At 32.8% G+C, this 14,808-nt stretch overlaps 1 protein-coding gene and 1 long non-coding RNA gene across 5 annotated transcripts in view; one reads left to right on the forward strand and one right to left on the reverse strand.

Annotated features, from left to right (window-relative positions):
* Nucleotides 1–14,808, forward strand: part of RANBP17 (RAN binding protein 17) — a 365,039-nt gene that overhangs the window by 108,885 nt on the left and 241,346 nt on the right. The window lies entirely within an intron of this gene.
* LOC143664103 (uncharacterized) overlaps nucleotides 1–14,808 on the reverse strand; it is a 35,783-nt gene that overhangs the window by 12,789 nt on the left and 8,186 nt on the right. The window lies entirely within an intron of this gene.

A 14,808-nucleotide genomic window follows, 5' to 3' on the forward strand; every position in this document is an offset into this window, starting at 1 on the left:
GTAACTGCTAATCTACTTTCTGTCTCTACATTTGGCCTGCTCTAGATATTTCATTTAAGTGGAATTATAAAATATTTGTGTTTGGGTTATTTCACTTAGCATAATGTTTTCAAGGTTCATCCATATTGTGTAATGGATCAGAACTTCATTCCTCTTTATGGCTGAATAGTATTCTACTAAGTGCGTGTGTGCACTTTGTTTATCCCTTCACCTATATATGGACAGCTTGGGTTGTTTCTACCTTTTGGCTGTCATGAGTAATACTGCTGCCAATATTGGTGTAAAAGTATCGTTCTGAGTTCCTGTTTTCAGTTCTTTTGGAGATGTACACAGAAGTGGAATTGTCACGTCATATGGTAATCCATGTTTAGTAATTCTCACCAACAATGTACAATAGTTCCAATTTTTTTACATTCTCACCAACACTTGTTTGTTTGTTTGGTTTATAACCATCCTGGCTGGTATCTCATTTTGGTACTGGTTTTCATTTCCCTAATGACTGATGATATTGAACATCTTTTCATGTGCTGATTGACATTTGTATGTCTTCTTTGGAGAAAGGTCTCTACAAGTTATTTGCCCTTTTTTTGTTTGTTTGGTTTTTTAATTAGAGCAGCTGTAGGTTTACAGAAAAATCATGCAGATAGCTTAAGTATTTTTACATGAAAGGGTGTTAAATTTTGTGAAGTGCTTTTTCTATGTCAATTGAGATGGCCATGTGTTTTTTTTCCCTCCATACAATTACTATGGTATATTATTTTGGGTGATTTTCATATATTGAACCTTCCTGCATTTTGGGGATAAAATTCCACTTGGTCGTGGCATATATTCTTTTTTCTCTGCTTTAGAATTTGGTTTGGAGGTATTGTTAAGGACTGTCACATCTATAGTCATGAAGGATATTGTTCTATAGTTTTTTCCTTTTAGTGTCTTGATGTGGCTTTGGTATCAGGGGTAATGCTGGCCTCATAGATTCAGTTAGAAAGTGTTCCCTCCCCATCAGATTCTTTGAAGAGTTTGAGAAGGATTGGTGTTAATTCTTCTTTAAATGCTTAGTAGAATTGTAAAGCTATCTGTCCCAATGCTTTTCTTTGTTGTGAGGTGTTTTATTACTGATTTCAGTCTTCTTATCTGTTATGTCTATTCATATTTTGTATTTATTCTTGAGTCAGTTTTACCAGTTTGTGTGTTTCTATGACTATGTCTCATCTAGGTTATCCAAATTTGTGATATACAGTTATTCAAAGTATTCTTTTGTAATATTTTTTATTTTTGTAAAGTCAGCAGCAGTGTCCACTCTTTCACATCTGATTTTAGAACTTGCATCTTCTCTTGCTTTTATTTTAAATAAAAGCTAAGGGTTTTTTAATTTTGTTGATTTTTTTTAAAAACAAACTTTCGGTTTCATTAATTTTCTCTTTTATTTTTCTGCTCTCTCATTTACCTCCATTCGAGTCTTTATTATTTCCTTCCTTCTGCTAGCTTTGGGTTCAGTATGTTCTTCTTTTCCTAGTTCCTGAAGATATACAGTTGAATAATTAATTTGAGTTCTTTCTTCTTTTTTAAATGTGGGCACTTACAGCAATAAATTATCCTGTAAACACCACTGTCACTGCATCATATAAGTTCTGTTTTTTTGTGTTTTTGTTTATCTCAAGTATTTTCTAATTTCCCTTCTGATTTCATCATTGACCAATTGATTGTTTAAGAATATGTTGTAGAATTTCTATATATTTGTGAGTTTTCCAATTTCTTCTGTTACTCACTTCTAGTATCATTCCACTAAGATTTGAAAAGGTACTTTGTATGATTTCAATCTTTTTAAATTTATTGCAACCTTGTTTTATGGCCTGAGATATGGTATCCAGGAGAATCATACATGTGCACTTAAGAAGAACGTGTATTCAGCTGTTGTTGGGTTAAGTGTTCTATATATTTCTGTTAGATCTAATTTGTTTATAATGTTGTTCATGTCATCTATTTCCTTATTGACCTTCTGCATGGATGTTCTATCCATTATTGAAAATGGGATATTGAAGTCTCCAACCATTACTTTAGAACTGTTTCTTCCTTTAATTCTGTCAATGTTGACTTCATATTTTCCGAATTTTTCTTGTTATTTGGATATATGTTTATAATTGTTCTATCTTCTTGATGGATTGAGCCTCTTATCAATATATAATTACGTTTTTGTCTTTTGTAACCATTTTTTAACTTAAAATCCACTTTTTATGATGGTGATCTAGCCGCCTCAGCACTCTTTTGGTTCCTGCTTGAAAAGAATATCTTATTCCATCCTTTTTCTTCAACCTCTCTGTATATTCATTTAAGGTGAGTCTCTTGTAGAGAGCATATAGATGAAACATGTTCTTTTTTTTAATCCAGTTTGCCAATCTCTGCCTTTTAATAGGTGTATTAATTCATTTACACTTAATTACTGATGTAGAACGGCTTACTTCTGCCATTCAGCTCTTTGTTTTCTGCATGTCATATGTTTTTTGGTCTTTAAATCCTCTATTACTGTCATTCTTTTTTTTGATAGCATACCATTTTGAGTTCCTCTTTCTTCCCTTGTGTGTATATATATTTGTGCTAACTAAAAAATAACTATATATTTTAGTTACTTTTTTATTGATTACTGTGGATATTAGAATTAAAATTTTAAACTTATAATATCCTACTTTGAATAATACCGACTTAGTTTCCATAGTATGTAAGTAATATATATATAAATACTCTGCTCTGCTACATCTCCATTTCTACTCCTTTGTATTATTGTCACAGATGATACATTGAGTGCCCCTTAACATTGATTTGTATTTATGATTTTAGGTGTTTGCCTTTGAAACCATATAAAAAAAAAAGAGACTTGTAAACCAAAAGTACAGTGATTCTGGCTTTTATAGTTACCTATGTAGTTGCATTTACCTATTTACTTTATTTCTTTATAGTGTCCTTTAATTTCTGCCTGAAGAATTCACTTTATCGTTTCTTATAAGGTAGAATTACTAGTAACAAACTCTTTTAGTTTTTTTTTTTTTAATCTGGGAATGTTTTAATTTCTGCCAAATTTAGAATTGTTGATTTTTTTCTTTAGCGTTTTAAGTATGTCATCCCACTGTCTTCTGCCCTCCATGGTTTCTGATGAGTAATCAGCCACTAATCTTATTGAAGATCTCTAGAATATGATCAGTACCTTCTCTTTTACTGCTTTGAAGATTCTTTATCTTTGTCTTTCAGCAATCTGACTATAGACTATCTCAGTGTGGATCTATTTGAATTAATCCTAATTGAAATTCATGAAGCTTCTTGGATGTGTATAATCATGCCTTTCATCAAATTTGGGAAATTTGCAGCTATTATTTATTGAAATTTTTTTTGTCCCTTTCTCTCTTTTCCTTTTGGGACTCTCATAATTTCTTTGTTGGTATATTTAATAATGGTCTCTAAGGTTTTGTTCATTTTTCTTCATACTTTTTAATTACTGCTCCTCAGAATGGGTGATTTTAATTCCATTATCTTCAAGTTCACAAATACTTCTGATGTAAAAATCTGCTGTTGAACCCCTCAAGTGAATTTTTTTTAAATTTCAGTTCTTGTACTTCAGTTTCAGAATATCTGTTTGTTCCCATTTTATAACTTCTATCTCTTTATTGACATCCCCTATTCATACATTTTCTCCTTATTTCCTTTAGTTCTTTGTCCACGGGTTTCCTTTAGGTCATTTAGCAGGTTTAGGATAGTTTATTTAATCCCTTTAATAACTCCAGTATCTGGGCTTACTCATAGATAATTTCTGTCAAGTTCTTTTTTTTTCCTGTGAATGAGGCATATTTTCCTGTTTCTTTGTATGCTTTAAAATTTTTTGTTGACATCCGGACATCTTGAGTGTTACAATGTGTAGATTTCCTCCCTACTCACAAACTGCTTTTTTTGCTTATTTATTTTTTTATTTTATTTTATTTTTTTGCATGGACAGGCACCAGAAATCAAACCCGGGTCTCCAGCATGCCAGGTGAGAATTCTGCCACTGAGCCACCATTGCAGGTGTCTTGTATATAGTGACTTTTCCAACCTGCTTTTGCAAAGATTGTATTCATTTTTACAAGTGGTCACTGAAGTTTCTGTTCCATTGTCTCTGCAGTCAGCCTGTGACCAGAGATTTTCTTAAAAGTTCGGGATCAAAAAATAAAAAAAAGAAAGTGAAAGGATTGTATGTCTCTCTAAATCTTTGGCTAGATGCTACTGGGGAAGATGCTGCATCCTGAGAGGGCTGGAACAAATGCAGGCAGTTCCCTCAAGGAACTACCAGACCAACCAAATTAAAAATGTACAACGCCAAATTTTTGGAGGACAAATTCCTTACTTTCCACTCTGACACCTGCCAACTACTCTAGGAAAGCAGACAACCATCCCTTCAGCCACGTTGGGGTTGAGGAATGAGGAACGGTGGCTAGTTTATACACACCCCTCTCTTGTGAAAATTCAGCAGCCTGTCCCTTCGTCAAGCACTTCTCTGATTGCTGTAAATATCTGATTAGGTTCCAGAGTTCCAAATTAGTTGATAAAATTTTTCCAACTTAATGGAAAAAGAGACTAATGCCTGGAGACCCTACTCTGTCATTTTTGTGATGTCTGATTGTGTTTTTGAATATAGCATTTTAAACATAATTTTTAGGTTTGAGCAGTTTCTGTTTCACATATTTAGGAACATTTCAGGCCATTTATAAGACTTAGAAGACCATTTATAAACCTGGGTGTTTTTTGTTTGTTTGCTTGCTTCATTCTTAAGTATATCCAAGTATTCAGTAATTTAATAGTCTTATTGATATACTTGAGGCATTTTAAGCACTGCTAATTAAAAATGGACCTACTGACATGTCTCTTTTTATTGATCTTTACTTGTGTTTTGGATCTCTATCCAGATGCTTTTACTAATGAGAATGTAAATCATCTAATACATTTTCAATCAGAAAAAGTATGTCAGAAGCGCGTGGGTCTCAGGTCTGTGGTTTTAAGTGTGTATAAAATGTATATCTTTTTTATTTTGGAATGGAAATTCCAGATTTTTTTTTGGTAATTTGTCATTTGTTAGTTTTTTTTTTTTTTTACTAGATACAGAAAAGAAATGTTCACAAATCTAGGTAGACTATTATCATTTGGGTTACTTACTTTCGTATTTTTATTTTGCATGTATATACTATAATAACATCATAAAGGCCAGAAATATAAAGGATCTTGGCAAATTATCTATTATCTTGAGACAGCTAAAACCCTATTATAACCTAGTTTAAAACTGAGGTTCAGTGACTTGCCCGAGGTCTCACAGCTACTAAGTGTTAGAGAGGAAACTAGAAACTAGGATGTATTTTCCTAATGTAATATTCTTACCTAATTATTTTCTTGGATCATTACATTAATATACTTTTTACAAATATAGCCTGCATCAATGTTCACCATAATTAACTTTTTAAGCATATTTCTTTAATTGTAAATAATATCCTGATATTTGTTCCAGTGTTTATTTTGCCATTTGATACTTATACAGTAAAAATTAAGCAATTATAAAAATAAATAACCTAGTTTTTCAATTGGTATAAGTTGGCTTTATTTTATACTGTTAATAAAGGCACATTATGTTCAAGCATTGCAATTATCACTGAAATGCACGTCCATTAACTGAAACATTAGGCTGAGTATATAATTACTGTCTAGAGCCAATATCTTTGTGAAGCTCCATCTACAATGCTATTATGCTATAAGCAGTATTTGTAAACTAATATTTAAATTATTCAGAATTGAAACCATCTTTTGCAAACTTAAAAATGATTACTGTTTACATTCAATTTGATTGGTTTCTTATGTTGTCAGAAAATATGGGAATTCTCAAAGATGATTGAAATATGTGGCTTAAGATAGAAGAGTTTTAATATAGTTGCTATAACCTAATACATATCAATCATATTGAAGTGTTTTATCTATAAAAAATAAGATACATGTAAATTCACAGTAAAACTGAAGTGGCTGTAACCAAGCTTTTTAACTTAGAAGGTCTTTTTGGGCCTTTCAGTGCAAAATTGTTTTTAAATCTGATTATCTGTATTGACTCTTGAATTCAAATCTACCTGGACTTGTAGAAATGCCTCTTTACTCTTTCCAGCAGGGGTACCACTTTTCAATATTGTTACCACATTTGGAAGAGTATTTTGATAACTGTTGCATTTAGATGCTTCACAGTTTCCTACAGTGTATTTTTATAATTTGTATAATTTACATATTACTGTATAACTATAGTTAGTTCATATTCACTACTAAATACTCACTTCAGTGTCATAACTGGGGTCTGCATATCCCAACATATAATGAGGAGGACAGAGTCAAGAGACTTGCTGCCTAGTTTCTCTCTGCCATTAATACCACATTTTATGGTAGAAAATATTTTAGTTTTAGAATCTGATTAACTTGATTTCAGAGCCAACCTTCATCATAGTAATCTGTGGCTTTGGGAAGTTTACCTGACTTCTGTGGGCCTCAGTTTATTCAAATAAAACCATTTTGCAGGGTTATTAGGAGGATTAGAAACAACAGATCTAAAGTACTTCACACGAGTTTGGTATTCTTTAAATATAGCTATTAGAGTCGCTTTAGTGATGTAGCCTCTGTAAATTGTTTATAGTCTAATTCTCACATGTAACCCATTCAAAATGAAATGTTGAACTGGATTAGAAGAACTGGGTGCTAGGATCCTGAAAATAATATGAAACTATTTTTATTATGCAAATTTCTGTGAAAAGATTTGCAATATTCATCAAATTCTCCAGGTAATCTTTGAATCCACAAAAACAAAAAACCAAGATAGGTGATTTACAAGTTATTTTTTAGTGACAAAATTTCATGATTATATGCTGCATATAACTGTAGCCAGAGTTAGGGAGATTATTTTTTTAAAAATCAAGACCTCACAATGTAACTGTTTGCTGCTGTCAAAAGGTAATCATGGATAGGGTGGACCATGGTGGCTCAGCAGGCAGTTCTTGAGAGACCCGGGTTCAATTCCCAGTGCCTGCCCATGCAAAAGAAAAATAAAAATGTAATCATGGTAGTCTTCCAGTTTCTGGTTATGAGGGAGTAGTTTGTATTATCAAATAGCCTTCTTAAAAAAACTGAAACATCTGAACTAACATTTTTCAAAACACTATTTAAAGGCTATGTAAAGTGACCAAAAGTAGGTAGAACCTGGAGGTTGTATGACCCTTGCAAGTAAAAAATCAAACTGATTGAGATCCACTTTTATCTAGCTTTTCCCATGAAGAAACTCGTAAGTGTTTGCAGTATGCAAAACTTATTCAGATATGCTGAAGAAAGCAATCTTTTTAAAAAGTTGGAGGGTGAAATTCAGGGCTGAATGAGCAACTAAAAATTGAGAGGGATTCTGGAAAGGAAGGGCATGGGTAACCCCAAAATTTTTATACAAACATCTCCCAAAGTCTTGCAGGGAAATATTCCAAAGAACTTAGTGGGGAAGTAATAGTTGGAAAGTTGAAAGAGCTAGGCAGAGTCCCTAGCAGTAACAGAGGATACAGTTCATAGTTCAAAACCTGTCATATTGGAGAAACTTGATAAACATCTGAAACTTACTACTGAAAATCTAGAATGGCCACACTTTAGGATTACACGTCACATCCTAGGATTAAAAGTCTTTACGATAGGACTAATACCAGATCAGAATAGACTGTCCTAACGAAGTCTGAAACAAGCCTATACAGGATCAGAGTAATCCTCTACTGATTTAGTTGTCTGCAAAAATAGAACTCATTATTCTTCAGAGGAAATATAAAATTTGGAGATTATATGTAGAGTACAATAAAAAGTTAGTAGATGTGATAAAACAGGAAAAGGAGACCCATGGTCAGAAGAAAATAATAATCTATAGAAAGAGACTAGCAGTTGCCCTAAGTGTTGTTGTAGTTAGTAGACAAGGACTTCAAAATAACGATTGTAGATATTTATACGAAGGGAAACAATAAGTGAAGGAATGAGGAGTTTTAGAACAAATATGAAAATCCTAAAAAAAAAAAAAAAAAAAACATTTCAGTTTCTGAAATGAAATTCATTGAATGAAATTATCAGGATATTAGACACAGCAGAATTAAGGCTCAGTGACTTTCTGGACCAATGAATAGAAATCATTAAAACTAAATTACAAAAAAAAAAAAAAAAAAGAATGAACAGAGTCTTAATGTCCCAGGAAACAGTGTCAAGCAATCTAATGCATATGCAGTTAGAGTTCCACAAAGGGGTTGGAAGGGACATAAAAATTTAAATAGTGTTCAAATTTATTCTAGATTTGATAGAAAGGCATCAGCCTTAAGTCTAGGAGAGTCAACATACCCGAGACATTTTGGACATTTGCAGAATGCTATACTCAACTTTTGAAGAATATTCCTATTATTTAAAGTATGCATAGAAAACAGGGTAAACCATATGGAGAGTAAAAAAATCAAATCTCAATAAAATTAGAGGATAGAGCTAAAGTAATGCTTTTGTTATAAAAGAAGAAAAGTTTAAAAACAACTAACCACATTTCTATCTTATGTAGCCAGGAAAGATGAGAAAATTAAATCCAAAGTAAGCAGGTAAAAGGAAAATAATTAAAATGAATAAAAATCAATTATACACAAAACAGACAGTGAACAGAGAGTATCAGTGACATAAAAAGTTGGTTATTTTTAAAGGTTAATAATATATAATAACCCTGTAAAACAGATTAAGGGGAAAAAAGAGAGGGAAAAAAACCCCACAGATTACTAATATCAAGAATAAAAGAGGGGACAAATACAAATCTTACAGATATTAAAATTATAATTAGGGATCCTTATGAATAACTTTATGCCAATGAATTTGATATCTTAGATGAAAAGGACAAAATCCTTTAAAAACAGAATTTACTAAACTTAACACAAGAAGAAATGGAAAATATACATAATTTAAATTCTAATAAAAGAAAATAAATTTGTGGTTAAAAATTCTCCCTCAAAGAAAACTCTAGGCCTAGATGGCTTCACTGATGAATTCTATCAAACATTGGAGGAGAAAAATAACATTGCTTTTATAGAAACTTTCAGAAAAGAGAGGAAGAGGGAACACTTCCTCATTTCTTTAAAGAGTCTAGTGTAACCCTGATATCAAAACCTGACAAGGATTTTACAAAAAAAGATTGCAAACCAGCATCCCTCATAAATATAGGTGCAAATACCCCAAACAGTTTCAAACCATATGCCAATTATGATGTCTGAAAGGAAAGAGTTTCATCAGTTGAAGATTATAAGAAGATAATATACTGCTAATATTTCTTTGTTTCCTTTAGTTTGCTATCATATAAAAATGTGAATGAATATCAATGTTATTGCCTAATTTGTAATCCTCTGAGGACAGTCAGACAGTATAGACTGTGGCGTATATTGACTCCCTTAGTACTTTTGTAATGGGCAGTTAATCTTTTAATTTTTGTTATGTTATTAATTAAAAAGGAATTTAATTTTGATCCATTTTTTCATGTTTATTATGGAAATTTATTTTTCCTAATTGTATATTTTGAAAATTTTCAAATCTACCGAGAAATTGAAAGAATAATTACCTTTATACCTTACATTTTGCCTTATTTGTTTTTGTCTCTCTCTTGTTCTTTGTCTATATGCACATTTACATGTACTCATTATATATAAACCTTTTTTGCTGTACATTTGAAAATAAGTTACATACCTAATGGTGGTGAACTCCCAACTAATTTGCATATATTTCCTGAGAATAGTGATATTCTCATATATAAACATAATACTATTTTCATGCTCAGTGATGTAATGTTGACATAAGAATATTATTTAATATATGGTTCATAGTCAAGTTACTTCATTTGCTCTTATGTCATTGTAGAGCCTGTTATTAAAATGCAGGAGCCAAATAATCATGCATTGAGGTTAGTTGTCATATCTCTTTAGTTTCCTTGAATCTAAAGCAGTTATATTGCCTTTTTTGTTCTTTCATGATATTGACTTTTTAGAAGTTCAGTCCAGCGGTTTTTAGAAAGTCCTGCAATTTCTATTTTTCTAGTTATTTCCTTGGTACTAGATTTAAACAGTATTGCCTGTAAAACTACATAACTGAGGAAAAACAATTCTTAATAAAAATTTTGCAAAAAGAACAACTTCAGTCCAAGGATGAACTATGGAGCAAGTAGAGAAATAGCAGACCTTAAGTTCATACAATTATTCTGAAAGATACCCATTCTGCATTACAGTGTTGTTGCCTGCCTTCATTTATGCTGCTGTTATGTGTGGGAAATGAGCCAATTTTTAATCTTCATACAAAGTGAAATTCTACAATTTTAAAATTCACAGTTTCTTCGGTTTGGTGAATAACCTGCTTCCTAGAATTTGAATTTTATACTTACTGTTTTCCATTTTCCTAAGATATCTTTGAGAAAACTAATTTTGATCAGGATTTTTACTCTTTACTAAGAGGGAAGAAATATCGGCCAGGTATCTGGTCATCTTTTGAGAAGTGTGCTTCTCATAAGTGAGAGTAGAAATTTGTTAAACAATCAACTGAGGAATTTTTAGTGTTCAAACACAGAGAAAAAATATTATATCGTCTTGTTTATATCATTTGCTGCTCTTTTTTCAGTTGCTTCATAATTCTCAGGATAGTTTTAATATTCTGAAATCATCACTTTCTAACTTTGAATTTTCTCACATACTGAATATTTTCATTTAAATTCTAGATTTAAAGAATAACAAACAAGAATATCTGTTCTCACTGCAGATGATGAAATCACAAAATTGTTACATTATAGTGTCCCCCATCGTGTCAAGAATCTTCTACCATCATCTTCCATCAGTCAGCTTTCCAGTTAATGCAAATAAGGAAACAGTCTGTTTTTGAAAGTGTAGGTGCTTTTTCATCATAGAGCTTTCAGAATATATATTCCATTAAGTCATGTTGGGAAATGTATGAACATCTTAAAACTTCAGCTTGGTTATACCTTAAAATGGTGCAGTAATATTAGTGAACAATCATTTAGTTGATACCACAATTCAGTTCCTTCTGAATAACAAGGTGGGAAACAGTTTGCTTTAGATTGGAAGAAATAAAAGGCCTTGCTGAGTGCTGTGGTTTCCTATTGCTGCCAGAATGCAATATATCAGAAACAGTTTGGCTTTTACAAAGGGTATTTCTTAGGTTACAAATTTATAGTTCTGAAGCTGTGAAAATGTCCGAATTAAAGCATCAATGAAAGGATAGTGGTCAACAAGAGGATACCTTCTTGGAGGAAAGGTTGCTGGCATCAAAGGCGATGTCTGCCGATTCCTCTCTCCTGGGCTCTGGTTTCAGTGGCTGTGTCTCTCCTCCTGAGGCTTTTCTCTGGATTTCATATCGTAGCTTCTCTCTCAGCTCTCTGCAGGTTCTGGCTCTTTCAGTTCTGTAGGGGCCTTGCTCAGCATCTGTTAGGGCATTTCTATCTCCAAGCATCTGCTCTCTGTGTCATCTGTCCAGGCATCTGTGGTTTCTCCAAAATGTCTCACTCTTAAAGGACTCCAGTAAACGGATTAAGACCCTCCTTGAATGGGTGGGGTCACATCTCCATGGAAACAGCCTAGTCAAGAGGTCCCATCCACAATTGGGTTGGTCACATCAACGTGGAAACAACCTAATCAAAACATTCTTCCCACAAAATTGGATTAGAAGAATATGGTTTTTCCGGGGCACATAACAGTTTCAAACCAGCACTCTGAGATAGTTATTTAATCTGAGACTTGACTGATACAAAGGTAGAATCACTATCTGATAGTTGGTTGCCTTTTTTTTAAAATAAAGATTTATTGGAACACAGCCATACCCATTAATTTTCATATTTCCCATGACAAATAGTCATGGACAATAATGGGCTATAATGACCAAGTTATGCAATTGTTAACAGAGGTGGTATGGCCCACAAGCCTATTCATACCTGGCCCTTTGAGAAAAGGTTTACCAGCTCCTTACAAAGGAACCACACCACGTACTATGTGAGCTGAGTTCCCCAATGAGTGCTACACTTATAAGACTGGTATATACTTTTTATATACTTTTCTACCCTTATCTTGATAGACTTTTAGCAGTATTCAACATCATCAACTACTTCCTCTTTCTTGAAATAGTTTCTCCTTTCCCTAGGTGTCTGTGTGTCATGTTGATTTTTTCCAACCTCTGTGGCCATTCCTTCTCAGTTATGTATACTAGTTTTCCTCAATCTGGCCTTTAGTATTTGAGTTTCTTAGAACTGGACTTAGGTCTTCATGTATTACTACTCTGTTTTCTCCCCAAGTGTACTCCTTTGTCTTCAATCATCTCTATTTGCTGATGAATCCTAAATATAAATCTCCAGCTAGGCCTTTCTTCTGAATTTTAGACTTATGCATTCAAATGTCCATTTGATATCCATCTGCATTCTTAAATTCAATAGGTTCTAAACAGAACTCAAGGCATTTCTTCCAAAGGCTGCTTTACCTTTAGACTTTTCTATCTCATAAATGGCATTTGATGCTCATGTTGATAACCAAGAGCCGTCTGTCAGCAAGATCTTTCGGTTTACCTCCTAGATTTTTGACTTTGTATAGTTCTATTAGTGCTCCACATTCATAGTCCAGGCCATCTTTCCGTGACCACTGCGGTAGTGCCCCACTGGTCTACTCATATCTAGTCTTACATTCTTCAGCTGGTTCATCAGACACCATACCCAGAGTGATTACTTAAAAATGAAAATCAGTGGTGGTCCATTGCATTTAGGATAAAGATTGAAAATCTCCTCCTTGACTTACAGGCTCCATTAAAGAAACTGTCCTTTGTCTCCTTCTCCTATCTTTTCCTACACCATTTCCCCCCTTTTCTCTGTCACCCGGGTATTCTGACAGTCTTTCAGTTCCTGAATTCTCCAAGTACTTTTTACCAGGGTCTTTGCATACATTGTTTCTTCTGCTTGGAATGATATTTGCTCTGTTTTCTTTGCCTAGCTAATTCTTATACTGTTTTCCCTGAGCAGCATTTCCTCTCCCTCCCTCTCCTGTCTTAGGGCCTCCATTTGTATGATTTTATATTACTTTGTCTTTAGTCTTCAAAGCACTATTACAACTATGATTAATCATAATTATAATTAATGTAATTATTTGTCTGTCTTCTACATAAAACTATAAACTCCAAAAAGGAAGGAATAGTGTCTGACTCGTTCTCCATTTCATCCCCAACACTAAGCACATTTTTCTGATATTCAATAAATATTTCTGAAATAAAGTAACTGATGAATATATTATGTGTTTTAATTATCACAAAATCCTATACTTTATCATTTTTCTTTGGGAGTCTTTTAAACTCCTTGGGAGAAATTTAGTAAAAAATAATGTTAATAGCTGTCATTTACTGAACAACTCCCATGTGTCTGCCATTCACTATGCTGTGTGATACATAATCTTATATTAATCCTCACAACACCCTACAGTGTGGTTAGCTTTATCCCCATTTTTACATGGGGATACTGTGATTCAGATTATTTCAGTTGCCAATGTCACACATTAATAAATGGCAGAATCAAGATTCATACCCAATTTGTTTTTCTTAAGAGGCTCTTACACTCTTCACTGTGCATTGCTTCCTTTTAACCAAATTGTTACTGGGAAAGCTCCTGTTATTTTAATCTTTACCATATATTTCCAGCTAATTTTTCCTTTTTTCCCTGTATTTGACAGAAAGCATTAAAATTAGTCTCTATGCATACTAGCTGACATACTCGTTAATATTTTATATTCTCATAATAATTATAAAAATAGATGTATTTCTTAAATTAAAAAAAAATCTGTGAAATACAGAAGAACTATTAAGATTGAGAAATTTGGTTTGGTCTGGAATAACTTTGCAAAAGTGACACCCACTTTCCCAATGAACTTACTTCTTTTGACATTCCATTTTTTTCTCAGCTGTCGTATAACAAGTTCTGATCCTAGATTGGAAACTTACTCAAAAATTCCAATTAAATAGTAGTAAGCTTCATGTGTTCTCATCCTTAGAACATGAAGTGAAAATTAAATGGTATATTTCTTAACTGACTATCACGTAAGGAAGGCATATTTTGAGAAAGTGTAACTTTTTTTCATTCTGGTATTGCTATGTGGTTTAGGAATCTAAAGATTCAGCACCTTCCCCGATAAATTACTGCCACAAATTCATTTTTGTCTTTTCTTTCAGCATTGGCAAATTCATTTTTGTCATGAAGTATCTTATCTCTTTGTAATGCTCATGAAGTGTATAAACAGAATTACTAAAGATATTTTAAGAGAGATAAAGCACTTTGCCCCTTTTCCTATTTGAGCGTTTGCAGGCAGTGTTATGGCTTTTTCTGAAAACTTCCATGTTTTACAGCATCCCTGTATAAGATACTAATTACTTGTATATGCAAAATGAGTCCATAGAATATTTGAACTGAACCTAGTAGCACCATAATTGATAAAAATAATAATACTGTCATTAAGCCTTCCTTCATAATAATTGACACAAATTTAATCACTAAACTTTGAAGTCTAACATAGTGATTTTTCTTATAAAGATCATCTTTTTAAAATTTGCCTCTTGAACTATAGAGCATAGACTACTAGACATAAATCCTAGATCCTCGTTATTTTGTGGAATGAAAGGTGAGAACTGAAATTGTGGAAAAAATTTTGATTTTGTATGTTTGTCAGCTATTAATTAGGTGGCTTACCAAATTTTTGTAATAGCTAT

The sequence above is a fragment of the Tamandua tetradactyla genome, chromosome 20 (assembly GCF_023851605.1).
Source record: "Tamandua tetradactyla isolate mTamTet1 chromosome 20, mTamTet1.pri, whole genome shotgun sequence".
Lineage (NCBI taxonomy): Eukaryota > Metazoa > Chordata > Mammalia > Pilosa > Myrmecophagidae > Tamandua > Tamandua tetradactyla.